Raw genomic sequence first — 22,403 nt, forward strand, 5'->3', positions numbered from 1 at the left:
AGTTTCAAATTCTAGCAATTTGAACAGGGCCAAGAAACAGACTGGAAGCCCATGCAGATCAGAAAGCATTAGTGTAATATCGTCCAGTCCCAGTTAATAGTCATGCTGCCCTATTCTGGATTTGAAGTTTCTGGACTATTTTGAAAAGCAGCCCCATGCAGAATGCATTGCAGTAATCCAACTATGAGGTTACCAGAGCATGGATAACTGTAGCAAGGCTATCTGTGTCCAGATAGGGTCACAGTTGGTATATCAGTCTAAGCTGAGAGCCAGTGTGATGTAGTGGTGAGAGTGTTGGACTGGGAGCCGGGAGATCTGGGTTTTAGTCCCCACTCGACCATGGAAGCTCACTGGGTGACTTTGGGCCAGTCACAGACTTGCAGCCCAACCTACCTCACAGGGTTGTTGTTGTGAGGATAAAATAGAGAGGAGGAGGACCATGTAAGCTGCCTTGGGTTCCTTGGAGGAAAAAAGGCAGGGTATAAATGCAATAGAACAAAAATAAAATAAATAAGCTGATAAAGAGCATTCTTAGGGTGCAATCCTATGGCCACTAGATGGCCATCGGATTGCTCGGTTTCCAGAAACCGACCTCGGAGGCCGTGCTCCAAGGTCGGTTCCCAGAAAACCGCCTCCCTGTCCCCTGCCCCGCCACCTCCTGGGCAGTATGGATCGTCCCCAGGCTCCGAGCTCAGATGAGCAGCATGAAGCAGGGCAAAAGGGGGTGTTCCCAGGGGTGGGGAGAGGCGGCGAGTGCAGAAGTGCTGGTATGATGCTTCCTATGTGTCGTCTGGCATCCACCTCTCCATGGCCATCTAGCCGCGAATGCAGGGTGGCCAGACAGCGGAGGAGACGATCCCCCCCACGTTCCGCCTGCCCTGCATTGGATAGGCGGTCACCTCTGAACTCGGATTGCTCCCTTAGCCACAAAAGTCACTTGTGCCTCCAGTGGCAACGTTGAATCTAACAGCACTCCAAAACAGTGAAGCTGATCCTTTAAAAGGGAATGCAACCCTCTCCAGAAATGGTTGACTGCCATCCAGCCAAGTAATTGAACCATACAGTAACAGAACCCCATCTCTTAACTGCCAGTCTGCCACAGGGCAGAGCAATAGTCCCACAGCACCACCTTCTGAAATCGACCATCAAAGGAGGAGAACCACTGCATTATGGTACCTCAAAGCTCCAATCCAGATAGCCTATCCAGAAGGATACCACAGCTGATGGTATTAAAGGCTCCTGAGTGGTCTGAGAGAACTAACGTTCCGACTGTCTGTATCTTGGCAGAGAACATCCCACAGGGCAATCAAGGTAATCTCATTCCAAAACCAGGCCTGAAGCCCAAGAGAAATGGATCAGCACCAAGTCTGGGACCATCACCATCAGCTCAAGCAAGGAGACTGTTGGGCTACAGGGTGGGTGGCACACCAACAGGATGCTCAATCTCTCCCAGTTGCCCAACACAACACTCAGCACTGGCACTCAAGTGAGCAGGAGGCCTGGAGAGGAAGATGGAACTCCTATGGACCACAAATGTCACAATGTTTCCTACAATCTCTTCTCTCCTATGGCTATGACCCTTTGGCCACATTCCTAGCAGACCTGGGTGGGGGCAACTTACAGGATCTCTTATTCTGTATTTATTTTATTTACCAATATTTATGAATCACTTACATTAAAAAGAAACTATAAGCGATATACAAATAATACAGTATAAAACCGTAATAAAATATAGCATAAAGCTTTGAAAACACAATCACGTGAGAGCAAGGAAACGATAAGATCGCCAATCTGGAAAAGTTTGTTGAAATAAGGAAATTTTCAGATGCTGAAAACCCAGGAGGGCTGGTGCCTCTCTGATTTGTTCTGGTAGGGAATTCCAGAGAGTGGGTGCTGTAATACTCAGGTCCTTATTTCGAGCCATCATGGACTGGACACCACAGTGGAGGTTGGTGGCTCGGGTTTCAGTGGGGCTATGTATCCGTTCTGTGTTTCATTCAGAACCAGTCAGAACTCTAAGGGAGCTATCCCAGGTGCTGAACCCATTTGGGGGATTGGGTTCAGCAACTTGTATAACTCTTTTAGAGTTCTGACTGGTTCTGACTGAAACCCAGAGAAGATTCACAGCCCCAATGAAATCGGGGCCACCAACCTCCACTGCCAGGTGGAGATCTCCTGATGAGTGTAGTGACTGAACAGGCAGGTAGGGGGTCTGGTGATCTCTTAAGAACTGTTAATGTGATCAACTTGCGTATTTATGATGAACAGAACTGACAGTTCTCCAGGTAATATTTAATCTGTTGCGCACCTGAGGGCATGTCTCTGTGTGTTACTCCATGGAATTACATGGATACCTGACCTCCACCTCCCATTATTAATATTTGGGCCTTTATCAATATTCCACCCATCTGCATTGCAGGCATGCATTTGAGTGTGATCATAGGGTCAGCACAGCAGGTGTACTCTGTGTGGACCAAGGAGCAAAGGCAGCGCAGTACATCAGTCCTGCATTTGGGGAATTTTATTCTGGCACTCCTACATGTATGCTAAAATGACAAAAAGTGCAGAAAGCTCTCCAAGATGTGGCCCAAGTGTTGCTATAAGACAAAGCCTACATGCTCCATTAAGTAAACAAATTGCTCATTCAGAAGATGATGCTCTGCCAAAATTACTCACTGAAAATCCTTTACAAGTCTAGCGGAGGTACTACAGACATCATCATTCATTAGGATGCTGTTATCATGTCTTGTATTGATTTCGAAAAGGCACAGGTCTGACAGGTCAACAGTCACTCAACAAAAATGCAGGATTCTTTGTGTGGGGAATGCCAGATCAGGTGCAAACTGAATAGGTCTGGACCTCATAATACCCTACAGAGTAGTTTACACATGCTGGACAAAGAATATTAAACTTAAAATGGATTGAGTTTAATATGTTAATGCATTGTTCCTGCACTTGCTGGGTGTGGGATTACAGCCCACAGACAAATGATGTCCCTGGGTGGAGCATCACACTGCCATAACCCATATTTCACAGAGAAAGCAGTTTGCATTCTGCACAGAAGTGTGAGACTTAAAGGGAGGAGAATATTAAGGCTGGCTTCTTAAGAATCTCAGCGTTTGTTGTTATAAAAAAAATCCTAGCCTTTAGTTTTGCGCACAGGAAGCCTTGAATATGTATTGGCTGTAGCTGCTGAAGACTAGGAGACCAATGTGTCCTTTGGGGTGCTGCTTCCAGTTATAAGGGGCCAATTGGAGTAACATTCAGACTTGGTGGTTTAAATAAATTATACAAGCCATGTGTGTGATTTGTATGCTATTTCACAACTTTAGAAAAACATGTGCACAACTGCACCCAGAATTTGGGTTTCCTCAATGCTGGGTGCCTGCAGATCCAGTGATAGCAGCCTGATAGGTAAGGGGAAATAGAAGCAATCATGTAGCAATCATGTGCACTTCCAAACAATAACATGCTATCCTAGCCCCAATTAAATAGGCAATATCTAGTCCCCACAAGTTTGATGTGCTCACCCCCTTTCTAGTAGAGAGATCCTGGCATGGTCATTGCAGAGTTTTATTTCTTCCCCACACCCCAAAAATCACATGTGTACAAACTAGTACTAGACTGCACAGAAAATATTTTAATTAAATTCATGTGGTTGCCATAACACAACCTCATAAAGACTTCCAGGGATTGCACCAATACAGGGAGAAAATGTTTTTGGAAGGGGAGGAGGAAGAGGAGAGAAAATACTCCATGGTTTCATAATCTGAAGCTCCTTTTCAATTATCTAAATTATAGGTCTGTAATAAAATCATCCAGTCAATAATATGAGCCTATCATGACACATTTGCATCACGTGCTAAGTGAGTGATAACAGGACATGGAATTAATCAGATGTGACAGGAAGCTGCTTCTACTCCACCCTGATGAAGGCCCCCAAGCAGTATCCTTTTCCAGAAAGCCACTCAGCAGCCCTAAAAGATACAATAACCTGGACTGAAAAATGGTAAGCTTAACTACCACAGGTAACTGGTTGCCAAAGCTTTCATTATGGGGAAGACTCCAATGGGTGTTTTGTTTTGTTTTTTAACTTTGTTCAATACTGTGGCGTCTGTTCCAATCCCTAACTCCTATTTGGATGTTCATTAATCTTTTTTGTTATGCTCAAAGGATGAAGACCAGCTCACAAGATTTTTGTTCTCCACAGGTGTTTCTGTGGTCAAATATGTTGGTTCCATGTTGAAGCACAGCTGTTAACTACTTGACTACAGGGCTGACCCTACCATTAAGCAGAGTGAGGCAGTCGCCTCAGGTGACAGATGCTGGGGTGGGGTGGGGGCAGTGGCAGCATTCCTTCTGAGAGCCCTGGCTCTCTATTGGAGGACAGTGCTGTGTGTGCCATGCAGCCTGTCCTGCACCGTCTAAGCTAGCCTGCTGCCCTCAGGTGTGGTGGAGGATATTTCCCCATAGCCAGTGCTGAAGTCAGATTCAGTTGGCTAATTTCTATATCTGTAGGGAAGGGGGTGGGGGCATAGTCTTGGCTTTCGCCCCAGGCAGCAAAATATCTTGGGCTGACCCTGCTTGCCTGGCAAGGAGTACCATCAGCTAGCACCTTAGTCTCCAGATAGATTTCAAGGAGGACATGAGATGATTTGTCCAAACATATTGGCCTCTTGCTGGAGGAGGAGAGTGGTGCGGGAGAGCATAAACCCAAGGCTCGTTCCCATAATACAAAAACCATAGCTTAGCACAGGAGTGGGCAATCTGCGGTCCTCCAGATGTTTTGGCCTACAACTCTCATGATCCCTCACCATTGGCTATGCTACCTAGGGTTGATGGGAGTTTTAAGTCAAAACTTCAGGAGGGCCACAAGTTGCCTACCCCTCATTTAGCATCACATTGAAGCAAATCATTGTGAAGGCAAGACCTAGTGAATATCACATTATTTATGTATTTGTTATTAGGAAGTTAGGAAATGTACACAAATATTGAGCCTTGGCAAATGCTGTCATCTTTTTTACTATTCTGGCTCCTATGCATGTTGCTTCCACTACGTTATACAATATTTTATTAACTGCATGGGTTTGCAGTGACCTCATCATGACCAGCTTCAATGTTTTCTTTAAAAAGGTTGTATCGTTCTGTGCATATGCATTAATTATCATTTGACTAGCTTTTCATTAAAGATTTATTATGCATCTGTTTATTTGACATCTCTCTTGCATATAATGATCACATTTAAATTAAAGGCTGCAATCCTAAACACACTTACCAGGAAATAAGTTCCACTGCCACTTCTGCTCCACTCATTTCTGGAATGGAGCAGGTTGGCAGAGCTCCCTTATGCAAGCTCCACCAGCCTGTCCATTTCCAGAAACAAGCGTTTCCGCTTGTTTCAGGTTGCCCCCAGGAGCGCTATATCTCAGTTCTGCAAGCGGTGGCTACAGCTTGCAGAAGGGAATAGGTGGAGCTGCGCACTCGCGGGCTGTCCCCATTGGATACTGCCCATAGAGTTGTACAAGGTCACAAAGGTCACCTATTCTCTTGTGTTCCCCCAAAGGGCCCACTCAAGTATCTGCTCTTCAGAAGTCACGCTCCACAATCCAGAATACAGTGTGCCATTGCAGAAGGCTTGCTTGTAAAGCAGCCTGCTCCAAATGCCAAACTATGGGATAGCAAATGTTCATAAGCCTTTACCATGCATGTTTTTAATATTACCCATGAGAGGAAGAGGGTAGCAAAATTAAGACCAAAGTGTATGTGTGGTTTTTAACCCTTTCCCTGCACGTTGCAGTCCTCTGCCAAAAGATCTCCCCTGAGCCTAATGCTGCAAAGGAAGGGAAGGGAGGAAAGAAAGGAAACCCTAAGTTCTCCATCCAACAGACCTGCATGGTCAATTTCTATTCTAAGCCCAAAAGTGACAGTCAGACCCACCTGAGCAAAACCTATCCACCAAGGCTGTGTGCCAATGATAATCTCTCCTGAACAACAAAACCTATTGCCCACTTCCTACAACTATCCATAGTAGCATCAGTAGCTTGATAACTTTACAAATATAAGAAGGAGAAAGCCTCGCTCAGGAGGGGAGAAAACCTGTTCATCGTTTTCCTGATTGTAGCCATCTCCTGTAGCACTACAGAACTAAAAGGTAATAAGAAATTGACTAGACCAGATTACAAAGTTTCTATTCTAGTCAATTTCACTCTTTAAAGAAACAGCGTTTTCCCCTTGAACAAGGATTATATGTGAATGTAAGTAGATATGCTTTGGGAAGTGCACCTGGTTACTCATCAAAGGCACTATCCAGTAAGTACTCTCAGATCAAAATATACACATCTATTACAGTAGTGTGTTCAGAGGTCTGGGGGCTTGTTCTGGCTTTTCCAGCATAAAACTGAATGGGCTGTATCCAATGGTGGCTTTGCATAGCAGGAATTAATTAATTAATTAATAAGATGTATAGGCCTGCCTTTTGGAGAAAACCCCACCTTCACAAGGTAGGACACCATATTTTCACTGATCCCTCCTACCCACTGTAGCCCCCCACAGACACACCAAAAAAGCTGCTCATGGGGGTTGGGGGATCCTCTAAAACAATAAGGGATATGGCACAGGGCTGCAATAGATATGGGGGAATTTTAAAAAAACTGGGTGCCCCATCTTGCACTAGTCAAAGCACTACCACAGAGGAATGGGAGAAATCCTCAAGACCATCTAGAAATGAGAAACACCTTCCCGATTAATTTTAGGGTACTGTAAAGTATGAATGCTTTCAGTAAAGGCATTTTACTCTTCACATATGACATTTTTAGATACATGTCTAAGAGACTGAAGTGTACACCTAAAAATATATAATGTGTGAACGTGACTAACACATCTATCACAGAGGTACACTTGACAGGGAAGTTTCTTTGCCACCAAGGCTATGTTCAACAAGGAAATACAGGCAAACCAGGGTTTGCATCTGCATAACGTGTGAACTGGGAGTAGAACAGGGTGTGTGTGTGCAGAATATTTTATAGTCCAGGGCTCCAATAATTAGTAACCTAGCTATTCTTACCTGCATGAATGAAACTCATTCTATTAGCTATGCTTTAAGGTGGTAGGCTCTTAATTTGCTTTCCTCAGAATCGGCCTTAATATTTCCCACCTTTTAGTAAATATGTTGATTTTGCAATAGCAACATTTCCCATCGCTTTGCTTAGGAGTAAAGATCTTACCATGTTTCATCTGCATCAGCATATGTTTCAATACACATATCATACTTCCCATTTCCATCTGTATGTCAGATGTCCTTGTCAGCAAGTCACACAATAAAACCATTGACCATAAAAGCCCTACATCAGACCAAGTATTATTAAAACATGGTACTCTAATGGTATGCAAGCTTATATCTTTACCAGCCTATGCTAAAAGAATAGCTTCAGCTTCCAGCTTCTCGGAGAGCACAGAATATGAAATACAATGTGTAATGCAGCCCCAGGTTATCACTTTACAAGCATGGGACACAATCCTTGCATGAACATGATAGGATAAGAGACTGCAGTCTTCCATGCCATTCCCATGCACATATTCACTACATCTGCTATCCAGAAGGGGGTGGGGGTTGTGATAATGCAGCTAGTATATAGCTACCATAAGCCTTGCTGGTTTCGGACTTGCAGCATGAACTGCAAGGCTGCATCCCCATTCTTCAGAACACACATGTATACATGCCTCCCAAATAATCACAGCAATGTACTATGTGAAGCATTACAGTTTAATTTTACAAGATGCTCATTATTGGTATAGAGGGCAAAGGAACAGCCACCAAGGATAACCTCGTTGCTAATATCTGTCATAAGTAAATGAACATAAGAAGTTGCCTTATACCAGGTTGGACTATTGGTCTCTAACCTAATATTCTGACTGACAGTGGCTCTCCAAGGTCCCAGGCAGAGGTCTTTCACATTATTGGATTCTTTTAACTGGAGATGCCAAGGATTTAACCTGGAGGCAAAACTCTACCATTGAACCATGGCCTGTCCCCGGGAATAATATCTGAGCTTATGCAAGCCAAAAATATACTTCTTATTGTCTTGTACCATGAATTGTTATACCTAAGAGTCAACTGATGCACAACATGATTATTATTAATCAGCATTCTAGTATGCCAAGGCTTCCCCGTTTTCATCATGACTCTGTAAGGTAGGCAAACCTGAGTCATTCCTATACAACAATTAAGACAGTGAGGATGAGATTTTAGAACTTGTCCCAGGCCACTCCACATGTCCATTGTTTACTTTCATTTGGGTCACCTCAATGTCAGACTATCCCCTATTTTATTTTTTAAAAAATGAGCCTCACAGTAAAAATATAGTATGTAGTATTTTAAACTACAAAGAACACCCAAGCCTGAAGGACCATTTGTGAATTAAGTTTCTGCTCTATAATTATAACTGAAGAGCTGTAGATTTGGTTTTGGCTGGTTATTTATATATTCACTTTGGGATTTTATTTATACTTGACATTTTTCAATAATCCAATGAAATAACTGCCCACGAGCATTTAAATAGATGACCTTGCCAACGCATGCCGGTACTCCAAATCCATACGTACAAAGAAAGTACGCAAGAGAGGCGAATATATTATGAATCAGAATAGTGAAAATATTTTGAAAATTAGTCACATCCTGCCAATTCAAAGGGTGAGATGCTATTCACTTTCTTTCTTGTTTAAACTCCAGCAAACACAAGTACAGAACCAGCAATCCCACATGGGAAATCACAAATGTATGCATTTTTTGCCCTGTTGCTCTGCAAATGCTTAGTATCTTTTTCTACTACAGATGCTGAGCTACAAATACCTCAGTGACTGATTGCAAGGTGCTGGAATTTTCCTTAAGCCTTTATTCAGTCAGGCGGGGGCAGGGGGATCAGATTAGATGCATATTTTAATAGATCCAAAAGGGTTTTCACATTGATGAATCAAGTGTGAATTATTATGTACTTAGACAAACACTTGCATGCAAATTCTCACAAGGAAATGAAAATTCATTGCCCATATATAGTCATTTCAGCTTTAGATTTTGATCTATGCATTCATCAATTTGATATTAATGTTAGAAACTGTCATTAGTAAAAGGACAATAGATGTGTAAAAGGCATGGTGAGTCCCCAGACTATAGAAACAGTCTGTTGAGCATCAGACATAGCCAGGAGTTAATCAGACATAAGCATCAGACATAAGGAGTTAATGCATTTTGGAAGCAGTGTCTTGCCTCTGCAATGTGACAATCTGATATGGATGCAGCCCTAGCTGGTCACTTGGCAGGTAAGAGACCTCATCGCAAAAGGAGGTGGGGGAGAACCTAATGATCTCAGATTTTGGTTTGGGTTTTGTTTTTTTTACAAGTGTTCTCTATTTGCTATTTCACGCAGGAAAAAATGACAGGAACGCAGGCATAGAAGGGAAAGCAATGCCTGCCTACTAACCTTTCCGTTTCACTCTATGCAGCCGTTTGCCTTTGTGGCAAAACATATGCTACAGTGCAAGCTTGGGTCAGTATAGCCAGGTTCGCTTGGAAGTCTATTCCTTCCATGTCATCTTTCCTAACAAAGCTATTCCTTTAAACATCTGAAACTTCCATGAATCCATCTCCTTATAACAACCAAACTCCAGTGATGAAATTCCCATAAGACCAGCCACACTGAATGAGATTTTTAAATTATTAAATAAGAAAGCACATTTTTTAAAGGTTGCTATGCAAAGATACATTCAAACGGGTCAGGGGATTTACATGAGAGAAAGAAACATTCTTAGAAGTAACACTAATGTACACTCCTAAATTGAACGTGAAATCTCTGGTCTATGCACAGTGCAGTTTCTTCTTCCCCTCAGATCATTCTTAAACTATGAGAGTTAAACAGAAACCAGAGGATTTTGGAAAGGCATTGAGGATTTTCAACTAACAACTGGCTTGGATTATCAGGTGCCTCTTATTTGTTTACATAGTGGCCCTTTTATTTAAACGGTTGTGCCTTTTCCCCCAGAACACCGCAGTCCCATAAACCGCCATGGATAGCCAGAACTCCCCAAAGCCATTTCCACAGGTCTGCAGTGCAGCGTTTTATTTTATGTTAATGTCTTGATGGATTGTTGATGCACTATCTGTACATCGCCATCTGCATATCGAACCTAATTACGCCAAACACCCCGCCACCTGCAAGCCCACGTTTCAGCCCGTTAACCTCTCGCTTCTCACTCAAGCAGCCGCAATCCCTCTCGCCCAAGTCAGCTTCCCTGTCTTTCCTCCGGAAGAAACTCAGACCCAACTTTACGCCTTGCCGAGCTCCCCACGTACACGCACTACACACCCGTCAGATCGGGGGGAAAGGAAGGAAGGAAGGAAGGAAGGAGCGCTGGGGATGCGCTCTATTGATTGCGTGCAGCGCGCACAAAGGAGACAAGGGGACGGCACCCACAATAACGGCAACGGAAAACGGGGAGGGGGCACCCGAGGCACGCCACAGCCCAGCGACCCGCGCCACAGCGATCGGCCCTTCCATTCTGGCAGACCGCGCCTCCGTCCTCCTGCCTCCCGCCGGGCACCCGGCTTTTGTTCCTCTGCCCTCCCGCCGAGCCGCATGCTTATTCACCTGGGGCGCAGGGCTGGGCTGTTTGCCTTGTACCTTTGTTGTGCAGCCTCTGACTCCGGCCGCTGCAGCAGCAGGAGCGGCGGCATCTCGGCTTGCATGGTGAATAACACGCGCCCTCCCCTCCTGCGCCGTGGCAAACTAGCGGGCGGCCTCTGCTTTAGTCCGTCTCCACAGCAACCCCCGGCAAGAGGCGCGCGCGCGAGAAAGGCAGGAGCCGAGCTGATTGGGCAGCAGGAGCATATATGCAAAAGAGCCGAGCGGGCGGGGCCCGGGGGCAGCTTGTGTGGCGGGCGAGCGGCAGGGAGGCACCTGCTGCGGGCTCGCAGCGGGGCGGCCGGAGGGCGAGGCTGGCGGGCGAAAGGGGGCGGCGCTCGAAGAAGGGGCGTCGTCCAGAGCGGGGGTTGGCCGGGGCGGGTTAAGATGAGGCGGCCCTGCTCTGAACCCTTATTTCACTCGAGTCACTCATTTTCCCGGGAGCCTGAGAAAGGCGGATGCGTGCGTTGAGGTATCAGCGAATTAAATAGGGATTGTGTGTGCACGCACGCGCACGCACTTCTCCCTCGCGCGCACGCGCCACATTGCACCAATATGCCCCTGCTACACGAAACGTCATTCTCTGGGACTGAATGAGGACACTGAGGACAATTGCCGGCAGGCCTAGCCTGAGCCACTGCTCAATTCCCGCCCCTGTCTTCAATACCTGCTTGTGAAGAAGAGACAAGAACAGATACTTTGAGAATGTCCAAAGTCTCTTTTTTTCACCGCTAAAGGCATTTTCTAAAGTAAGGTGAAGCAGAGTAATTCACCCTGTAAAAAAAATCTCCCCTGAAATGTCCTACCGTTCAGGGGAAACATGTATATGCCCCTTTAAGCGCATAATACTACGTATGTTTTGACACGGCATGGTGGGAGTTGTAGGACTTTTTTCTGCCTAAACTTGCATAGGATTGCACCCTAAAGTGTTCAAATAGACGACAGGTTTATTTAAAATTTTGAATGTATTTAAACTTAGATTTTATCCTCCCTACCCACTGATATTGCTTTTATCATTTCCACTTACATTTTTGTGTTTACAAGTAGTAAAAACTCAATGCAGAGAACCAGTGTGGTGTAGTGGTGAGAGTGTTGGACTGGGAGCCAGAAGAGCTAGTCCCCACTCAGCCATGGAAGCTCACTGGGTGTCTTTGGGCCAGTCACAGACTCTCAGCCCAATCTACCTCATAGGGTTGTTGTTCTGAGGATAAAATGAAGAGGAGGAGGACAATGTAAGCCACCTTGGGTTCCTTGCAAGAGGAAAAAAGGTGGGATATAAATGCAATTAAATAAATGAATAAAATAAAAAATAACTGCAGTGCAATAAAACAATAGCAAAACAAACACCAGTCAAACACCTAATACATCATGGCCAAAACTTGAGCAATATAGGCACAGTCTGAGTGCTGCCACAGAGAAGATCCAGTTCATGGTAGCCACCAACTTCACCTCTGAAGGCGGGGAACAAGGCCTCAGCTGAAGATCTTAACACAGGAGCAGCTTCATATGGAATCAGCTAGCCCTACATTACTTATTTTTATTAACAATATTTATGTACCACTTTTCTTTTGAAATAAATCCTGAAGCAGTTTACAAAAGAATAAAAACAAACAAAAGAGACCACACATACACACAAAATAGTATCATAAGCCTTGTACAAAGATAGCTCATGCCTGGGGAAAAGCCAAAGCAAACAGGTATGTTTGAGGTTGAGAGTGGTTTGCTTAAGATCGCTTCCTGAGTTCATGACTGAGGCTTGATTTGAATCAAATTCAAAGGACTTCCTACCTCACACTCTTACGCTTGCTCCATCTCTTCCTTTTTGCTGTTGGTAACTTCTGCTTCTTTTCTCAGTCACACCAGCAACTCTGCCTTAGTTTTCTGTATCTGACCTCATTGGGGACAGCCCAATACATTTTGCTCCCTGAAGCAAAGAATAGGATGGTGCCCCTTCCCATTTTGTGTACAAAAGCAAATTGGGCTAGCAGTTGAATCTTTCTTAAACACTGGCAAAGGGACAGCATCCTCCACCACATCTGAAAGCAGCAGGCTACCTTAGGGGTCACAGGGCAGACCAAGTCACCTTGTTGCCAGCATCAAGCATCTCCCACCTGAGGCAAATGCCTCACTCAGCCTAATTGTAGTGCTGGCTCTGGACCTTATATGAGGTTTTTCAGCATGCCTACAAGAGCCAATTGGCCTACTGCAGAGTCAGACTATTGCCCCACAATCATATGATCTTATTATCAGGTTCTCCTAAAACATTCACTGGGCTACATCAATTGTTGTCCGAGGCCATTTTTTCAGATTGTGGCAGCTATGAAAGATATAGCAAAGCAATCTTCCTCTCTTGCTCTCTCTTGCTGCAGAGTGTGGCCCAGCTTCTCCCACCCCACCCTCATGAGCATCTGCTCATAGGGGCAAGGCGGTACAATTGCCCCCCCCCATTCCAGTGATGGCATCTTTTGACATCGGACAACAGCGGCTACTTGCGCTGTGCCTGCCCCATCTATCTCTACTTTCAGTTTCCAGCCACATGGGCAAGGCTCAGGACAGAAGGTCAGAAAATTAAACATGAGAGTTGGGGATGCCCTTGAGTTTAACTGATGCTGCGGGAGCACATCCTCATAAGGCAACAGCATGACCAGGCTCCTCCATGCCAAAGTAGCTCCATTCTGAGAGTGGCAATTGTATCTCATGCTGCGCATGCCATCTATCTCTACTCTCCAATTCCCTGCAAGACAGGCAAACAAGGTCCAGTCAGGGCAGGGCAGTAAAATAAACCTGGGGTTGGGATGGAGCTCAGTTGAGAGTGGCTGCAATGCAAATAGAATGTGGACCTAGAAGGAGCAGTGAGGCTGGCTTGCTGGCAGGCCCAGCCAGGCAGCACTGTGGCCTGTTAGGTCTTCCGTTTGGTACCTTGCAGGAGCGCTGGCCTGGTGAAACATCCCTCACTGACTGTGACTATGGAAATCACTGACTTCCTGTCCTGATCCACCTGACATGGGCCCCTGGCTGAGTTCACTTTAATTAAAGTGAACCAATGCCTTGTTTTTTAGCCCACAGGTGAGGTGAGGTAGGGGGAGAACCCAGGAATGGCATCAATATTGTGTGTATGGGGGGGGGGGGGGCTGTGTGCTTGAAAAAGCCATCCCTGCCAGTCCAGAATCACAAGGGAAGATGCACTCCTTATATACACTGGCTTTTTCTGGCTTACCCCCCCAACACACACACACACACACACACACACACACACGTAATCATGCATAGGATTGGGCTGTTAATGTTGGTATGTGAAAGCACCTTAAAACCCTGTGCTTTCACCCACGAAGGTTCAGAAAGTGCTGAAAAAGACATAAAGGAAAGGGAGAGGTGGCTGTCACATTATGAGAATAACCATTCCAAATGTCATCCATGCTCATGGACATCCACAGGAAGGGACGAGAAGGGGCAATTAATCCCCTGGGGATAAGTCCTTGTCTCCAGATTCCCAGCTTTTTTTTCAAGCAAGTTTATACCCCCTGTAGAACCCAAGATACGAGGCAAAATGTGAAGTGGCTATTCTGGCTATTCATTTTGTGAGAAACTAGACAGCTCCCACCTTTTATTGTTTTTAGCCAATGCATGAAGTCACAGCAATGGTTAACACACCCACTATCTGGGTGCATTAAGCCTTCTGGTTGTGTTAAGCAAAGGCTTAACATACTGTGCCTAACAGGGGGGATCTTCCCTGTTAGGAAATAATTACAGCCTCATTAAAAAAAAAAAAAAAACAATTTAGAAATCCAGGAGTATCTTGTAGCTGGATTTAGAGAGAAGTGTGTCTACCAAAAAACAAAAGGTAGTAGCAAAGACCGTAGTCCATTATCTTTCTAACTCAGGTGCGTCTTAATTTTTTTTTTTTAAATTAACATTTAAAAATTACCTTGACAATGCTTGCAGACCAAGTTCATCATTATTCTACCCATATTGCAGGTGGAAGGGCTGTGGCTGAGAAACTGTGGGTTTCACAAGTCCTGGAAAATAGTCCAGTATGGTTATTCTTATTTTGCGGAGGGAGGGTGTGTTAGAGTAGTGTATGACAGCTCTGTAGTATAGTCCAATGTTGTTGGTGTTTTAGGGAAATGTAGATGGGGCTGTGAAATTGATTGTAGCAGCCGTGCAATTTATTAAGGGTTAAAGACATTGTCTGGACACGAAGTTTACCCACTGAAAAACAACAGAGTAGACCTGGTATATACATTTCTGAGAGGCTAGTAGACCTGGTGCCCAGGCCTTATCACTGCTCAGTCGCCAGATCTACCAGAAATGATAGACTTGTTGTCTGATGCTATCAGGGTTTTTAAAAAAATGTGCAACCATACACAAAATGTACAGTTCAAGGAAAAATATGCAATTCCAAAAGAACATTGCTGCAGTTCAAAATTCAAGCCATGCAAAAGTTGTATTGTTAGCTGATATAAAAAGTGGCAGACAACAATGTGAAAAGTAAAGTGAATAGTCCGGGCTACTCTAGAACCCTAAAACCTGATCAAGCAGACTCATTTCTTCTTCCCCTGCTAAAGACACTCCCCCCAGACTCCACTGTTACTCTCCAGTTCTGCCTTCCCCAACCTGGTGCCCTTCAGATGTCTTAGATTTCAACTCCAGTCAGCCCCAGCCAGCATGGCCAGTGGTCAGGAATGTTGGGAGCTGTAGTCCAAAACATCTGGAAGAAGCCAGTTTGGGGAAGACTGCTCTAAAGAGTGTTCACCAATGTTTCCAAGATGAAGGAAATAATTCTAGGATGAGTCATGTGACATTATTAATGTTATGAAAAGGGCAGTGATGCCATAAAATATACAATATACTCTTAAGACAGCTGTACTGTGTTTGTGCATTTGTTTTTTTTTTCTCCCTCTCTTGTTCCTAGGTGTTTTCTTTTATCTATCCCTCATTCCAAATAAAGTTTTGTTGGAGTTCATGATGCTTCTTGAATATAACACTCTTCTGCATTAGCGCTGTTCAATTCCCAGGACCTTCTACTGCTAAGTGTAGGCTTCTATATATCACCAAATGTGATGTTCAGCCAGAAAGAGCACACGCAAGGAACATGCACAGCTGTGTTGTAGCAGTGCATGCTGTGTGATAGAATTACAACTACAAACTTTGCCCACCCCCTGGAAAAATTCCAGTGAATGCCCATGCCCTCTCTCATTATGTTTAAATGAGGGGGTTCTCTCTTATTTGGGGAAACATCTTTCCTTGTCTTTATGACTTTGGAGCAGAAACAGTTTCTCTTTGTTGGTATTCCTGTCAACCAACCGCCAGGCTCAGAAATGAAAAATGTGAAACAAAATGGAATAGGGCACCTTGAAATGGCAAATGCAATAAGGAATGCAAGGTTTCCGATTCAGTCTTTTTGAGAGAACGAGAAAGGTTTGATTGACAAACAAGAAACTCAGGTAGCCCCAGGTATATCTGACTCTGTAATGGAAATATGCATAAAATGAACTTTATCTTTTGATGGTTCTCTAAGCTAGTGGTAATAGTTCTCTTTAATTAAAGTGAACTTACCAGTCAACCTGCTCCTTAGGAAAGTATTGCCATGTGGCATCTCTCCTATCACACTTTTACCCTGAATCTATTGGCCATGCTAAATTCAGAACATCTTTATGTAATCATTAATCTTTTGTAACAGTCCCACTCTGCAATAGTGTTGCAAGCCTAAGTGTTTTTATTCAGAAGTCCCACTGACTTGAAAGGTCTACATAGGATTGCATCCATTAGTTTCCTGCACATTTAAAAAGCCAGCTGAAATGCATGCACTAGGACAGCTGTCTGGGAGAGGGGGAAGGAAAAAACGCATATGGATTTGCCTGAACACTTCTCTGAGGTTACTCTCAAAAGTGTGACGTGGGAGGAAAGGACAGAGAAGGCCTTTGCCCTGTTATATCCAGAAATATATTTTTTTGAATAATTTTTCAAATAATGTTTATTTAGTCTGCCTAAAATGATGCCTCATGGGAGCATTCCACTACTCAACACACAATGTTTTTATTAGGCTTAGCATTTGAATCTGGCCAATTATGTTGGTACACGCCTCTGCCAGGGAGGTGTGGCTCTGGTATAGAGAGATGTAATGTGATTGGCCCCTTCATGGATCACTGCCTTGTTGTGGCGAAGGGGCTTGCGTAACTCAGTGAAGCCATAAGCTATGCCGTGCAGGGCCACCCAAGACGGACAGGTCATGGCAGAGAGTTCTGACAAAATGTGGTCCACTGGAGAAGGAAATGGCAACCCACTCCAGTATTCTTGCCAAGAAAACCCCATGGAACGTATCACAAGGCTAAAAGATATGACGCTGGAAGATGAGCCCCTCAGGTCGGAAGGTGTCCAATATGCTACTGGGGAAGAGCAGAGGGTATTTCCAAGTAGCGCCAGAAAGAGTGAAGCGGCTGGGCCAAACCCGAAAGGACACTCAGCTGTGGATGTGTCTGGCGGTGAAAAGAAAATCCGATGCTGTAAAGAACAATATTGTTTAGGAACCTGGAATGTCAGATCAATGAATCAAGGTAAGCTGGAGGTGGTCAGACATGAGATGGCAAGATTGAACATCGACATCTTGGGAATCAGCGAACTAAAATGGACAGGCATGGGCGAATTTAATTCAGGTGACCATCATATCTACTATTGTGGGCAAGAATCCCTTAGAAGAAATGGAGTAGCACTCATAGTCAACAAAAGGGTGGGAAAAGCAGTACTGGGGTACAATCTTAAAAATGATAGAATGATCTCAGTACGAATCCAAGGCAAACCATTCAACATCACAGTAATTCAAGTCTATGCCCCAACCACTGAGGCCGAAGAAGCTGAGGTTGATCGGTTCTATGAAGACCTACAACACCTTCTAGAACTAACACCAAAAAAAGATGTCCTCTTCATCATAGGGGATTGGAATGCTAAAGTAGGAAGTCAAGAAATCACCGGGATAACAGGCAGGCATGGCCTTGGTGTACAAAATGAAGCAGGACAAAAGCTAATAGAGTTTTGCCAAGAGAACATGCTGATCATAGCAAACACTCTTTTCCAACAGCACAAGAGGCGACTCTACACATGGACGTCACCAGATGGTCAATATCGAAATCAGATTGATTATGTCCTTTGCAGCCAAAGATGGAGAAGCTCCATACAGTCAGTCAAAACAAGACCTGGAGCTGACTGTGGCTCAGATCATGAGCTGCTTTTTGCAAAATTTCGGCTTAAATTGAAGAACGTCGGGAAAACCACTAAACCGTTCAGGTATGACATCAGTCATATCCCTTCTGAATATACAGTGGAGGTGAGGAATAGATTTCAGGGATTAGACCTGATAGACAGAGTGCCTGAGGAACTATGGACGGAGGTCCGTAACATTGTTCAGGAGGCAGCAACAAAATCCGTCCCAAAGAAAAAGAAATGCAAGAAAGCCAAGTGGCTGTCTGATGAGGCTTTACAAGCAGCTCACGAAAGAAGGGAAGCGAAAAGCAAGGGAGAAAGGGGAAGATATACCCAACTGAATGCAGAGTTCCAGAGAATAGCAAGGAGAGACAAGAAGGCCTTCTTAAATGAACAATGCAAAGAAATCGAGGAAAACAACAGAATGGGAAAGACTAGAGATCTCTCCAAGAAAATTGGAGATCTCAAGGGAACGTTTTGTGCAAAGACGGGCATGATAAAGGACAAAGAAGGCAGGGACCTCACAGAAGCAGATGAGATTAAGAAGAGGTGGCAAGAATACACAGAAGAACTATACAGGAAAGATCTGAATGTCCCTGATAGCCATGATAGTGCGGTCACTGAACTTGAGCCGGACATCCTCGAGAGTGAAGTCAAGTGGGCCTTAGGAAGCATTAGTAACAACAAAGCTAGCGGAGATGACAGTATTCCAGCCGAGCTATTTAAAATCCTAAAAGATGATGCTGTTAAAGTGCTGCATTCAATATGCCAACAAATCTGGAACACTCAACAGTGGCCACAAGACTGGAAATAGTCAGTTTACATTCCAATTCCAAAGAAGGGCAACGCCATAGAGTGTTCAAACTACCGCACAATTGCGCTCATTTCACATGCCAGCAAGGTGATGCTCAAAATCCTACAAGCTAGGCTTCAGCAGTATGCGAACTGAGAACTACCGGAAGTACAAGCTGGGTTTCGAAGAGGCAGAGGAACTAGAGATCAAATCGCCAACATTCGCTGCATCATGGAGAAAGCAAGAGAATTCCAGAACAACGTCTATTTCTGCTTCATTGACTACACTAAAGCCTTTGATTGTGTGGATCACAACAAACTGTGGCAAATTCTGAAAGTGATGGGAGTACCAGACCACCTTACCCGTCTCCTGAGAAACCTGTACGAGGGTCAAGAAGCAACAGTAAGAACGAGACATGGAACAACCGATTGGTTCAAAATTGGGAAAGGAGTATGACAAGGCTGCATATTGTCACCCTGCTTATTTAACTTATATGCAGAGTACATCATGAGAAATGCCGGGTTGGATGAATCACAGGTCGGAATTAAGATTGCCGGGAGAATTATCAACAACCTCCGATATGCAGACGATACCACCCTAATGGCAGAAAGCGAAGAGGATCTCAAGAGCCTCTTGTTGAGGGTGAAAGAGGAGAGTGCAAAAGCTGGTTTGAAACTCAACATTAAAAAAACTAAGATCATGTCATCTGGCCCTATCACTTCCTGGCATATAGAAGGGGAAGAAATGGAAGCAGTGACAGATTTTACTTTCTTGGGCTCCAAGATCACCGCAGACGGTGACTGTAGCCATGAAATTAAAAGACGCTTGCTCCTTGGGAGGAAAGCTATGGCAAACCTAGACAGCATAGTAAGAAGCAGAGACATCACCTTGCCGACAAAGGTCCGTCTAATCAAAGTTATGGTTTTCCCAGTAGTAATGTATGGCTGTGAGAGCTGGACTATAAGGAAGGCTGAGCGCCGAAGAATTGATGCTTTCGAACTGTGGTGCTGGAGAAGACTCTTACGAGTGCCCTGGACTGCAAGGAGGTCAAATCAGTCCATCCTAAAGGAAATCAACCCTGAGTGCTCATTGGAAGGACAGATAATGAAGCTGAAGCTCCAATATTTTGGCCACCTAATGCGAAGAGAAAACTCCCTGGAAAAGACCCTGATGCTGGGAAAGACTGAAGGCAAAAGGAGAAGGGGACGGCAGAGGATGAGATGGCTAGATAGCATCACGGATGCAATGAATATGAACTTGAGCACGCTCCGGGAGAGAGCGCAGGACAGGAAGGCCTGGCGTGCTATGGTCCATGGGGTCACGAAGAGTCGGACACGACTGAACAACAATGTGATTGGGTTGACTCATGCAGTAAACCTAATCGAAACATTGGACCCTTGCCAGAGGGAGAACTACAATGAGCAATTGGTTTTTTTGTTAGTCTTCACATGTGAGTAATATTTGAATCAACCTCTTCCCAAAGGAGACCATTCTCCCTACCTGGCGCCAACACTGTCATCTTTTTGGTGCCAGGCAAAGATGTACTTCTTTTCCCAGGCATTTGGACATTAGTTTTGTTTGTATTATTGTGCTGATTATGGATTTTGTTTTTTTCTCTCTTATATTAATTATGGATTTCTCTATTTGTTTGTGTAAGTTGCTTTGAGACTACTTTTTGCAGTGGGAAGCAACACATACATTTTAATTAACAACAACAACCTGCTTGCCACTTCATTTCACAGGAAAGGAAACACAAAGAAAATATTTGCAGGCCAATGTGGCAAAAGTGTTTTAAGAGTCTGAACATGAGGGACTTCTTGAAGGGATGGATGGATGGATGGATGGATGGATTCGACATAGCCTGCTCCATCACAAGATCTCAGGGTGGGTAACAATATACTAGTTATTCTACCCTCTCTGTGACTGTCAAAGGCCTAGTGAATTAAATAAAAGTATTGAAATACATCTCCAAGATGTACAGGCTCAGGCTTTAGTGAATTGCATGGAAAAGATAATTCCAAATTTGAGGGGCAGCCACCAAGAACACCTTACCGTGCACCCTTGAATACCTGATTTGGTGCATAAATGGTATACTTCATAGAATGTTCCTGACTGATCTTAAAGATTGTAGTGGAACATAGGGGTGGACATGGTCTTAAGAATGCTGGGCCCAGGCCATTTAGGGATTTATATTAGGTCATTATCAGCATTTCTAATTGAGCCTGAAAGGCAACAGGGAGCCTGTGCTTCCTAGGAACCACCCCCTACAAATGCAGGAGACAGTGTTTTGCAACAGCTCAACCTCCTGAACTGTCATTAAGGGCAGTCCTATAAAGCACATTACAGTGGAAGTTAGAAGGCATGAATTATAATTGCTAGGTCTGCATCTGTGAGAAAAACTTGCAGAAGTGGAGCTGGCCACAGCAGCAACTTGAATATCCAGGCTCAAAGATTAATCTAGGAGCACCCCATGCAAGCTTGAGTGACCAGTGGAGGTCAAGCTTCATCAATGATGGGTATTCTTATTCCGTCGAAATTGCAAGGCTTGCTGGTCGTCGTTGCTTCAGTTTTCTATGGTTTAAATTTGAAATGGCTAGCTTACATCCACTCCCCAACCATGATCAGACACTGGGAAAAACTGAGCCTGTCAGAATCAGGCTAGATGAAAAGGTGAGACAGGGTTGCATGTTATCAGTGTATGGATGGCATTAAATGCCACATCTCCTTATCACAGCTTTCCCCAACCTGGTGCCTTCCAGATGTTTTAGACTACAAAATAGTGCTGCCAGCAGATCCAATAGTCAGGGATGATGGTAGTTGTACTCCAAAACATCTAGAGGGCCCTTGGTTAGGGAAGACCACCATACAACCCTATCCAGTGGCCTCATATACACATTAAATTGGAAAAGGGACATAAAGGCACCCTGCAAACCCCCCATCATCACTCTCTGGGACGTCCCCACTTAAAAATAAGCAGAACCACAAAAGAACAGATCCCTGAATGGTCACCAGTTTGTACAGTCATTTTACTAACACTACGTAATCAACTATATCAAAGGCTACAGAATGGTCTAACAGAATTAATTGAGCATAATTTCCCTATCAATATCCAGGTAGAAATAAATGAAGTGCCATACTCATTCTGGAAACCAGACCAATAGGTTTCTAGAAAGCTGGATTATTAATTGGTTGAGTGACCTTTGCAGGGAAGGAGTGGTTGGAAAAGAGTGGTAAGATCTCACTAGCATTCTGTCAGGGATCCAAAGATCTTCTTATATGAACTCTCACACACTTCTGTGTGCTCATTAAGGCTTCCCTGTAATTTTCTCAAAAGAAGTTCCTTGTACTGTGCTGGAGGCCATTCTCAAAGCTGTCCAACTGTCAGGAATGACAAGGCAGGTGATGTGTGACTTCAGGTACTGTGATCAGAAAAACACTTAAGTCTGCACATGGAGATCTCCACATGACTCTTGAGCCAAGTGTCACAACTCAAAGGTTAATCCTATACTTTGTCCCTTGGGAGTAAAGTGATAGTGTTTTTGCAAAAAACTTTGTATTTTATAATTCCCGATTTAGCATTGGTAAGCCCCCATACACTGCACTGTTACCACTTAGAAGGACATTTTGTTTAGGTATCCATTCCACCCCATTGACAGGACTCAGGAAGAATCAGAATGCAAAAACAGCATGTATAGAACACCTGTTGAAACCAGTAAAAACAGAATATATGTTAAAATGGA

At 44.2% G+C, this 22,403-nt stretch overlaps 1 protein-coding gene across 1 annotated transcript in view; it reads right to left on the minus strand.

Moving 5' to 3' along the window:
• Positions 1 to 10,815, minus strand: part of LOC146358289 (uncharacterized) — a 104,716-nt gene extending 93,901 nt beyond the window's left edge. Inside the window, exon 1 of the mRNA XM_084807205.1 lies at positions 10,674 to 10,815. The gene's annotated coding sequence lies outside the window, so the exon portion shown is untranslated. The remainder of the gene's footprint in view (positions 1 to 10,673) is intronic.
• Between the last annotated feature and the right edge of the window lie 11,588 nt (positions 10,816 to 22,403).

Source organism: Heloderma suspectum, chromosome 1 (assembly GCF_057233095.1).
Source record: "Heloderma suspectum isolate Gila_16-S chromosome 1, 16-S_ref, whole genome shotgun sequence".
Taxonomy (NCBI): Eukaryota; Metazoa; Chordata; class Lepidosauria; order Squamata; family Helodermatidae; genus Heloderma; species Heloderma suspectum.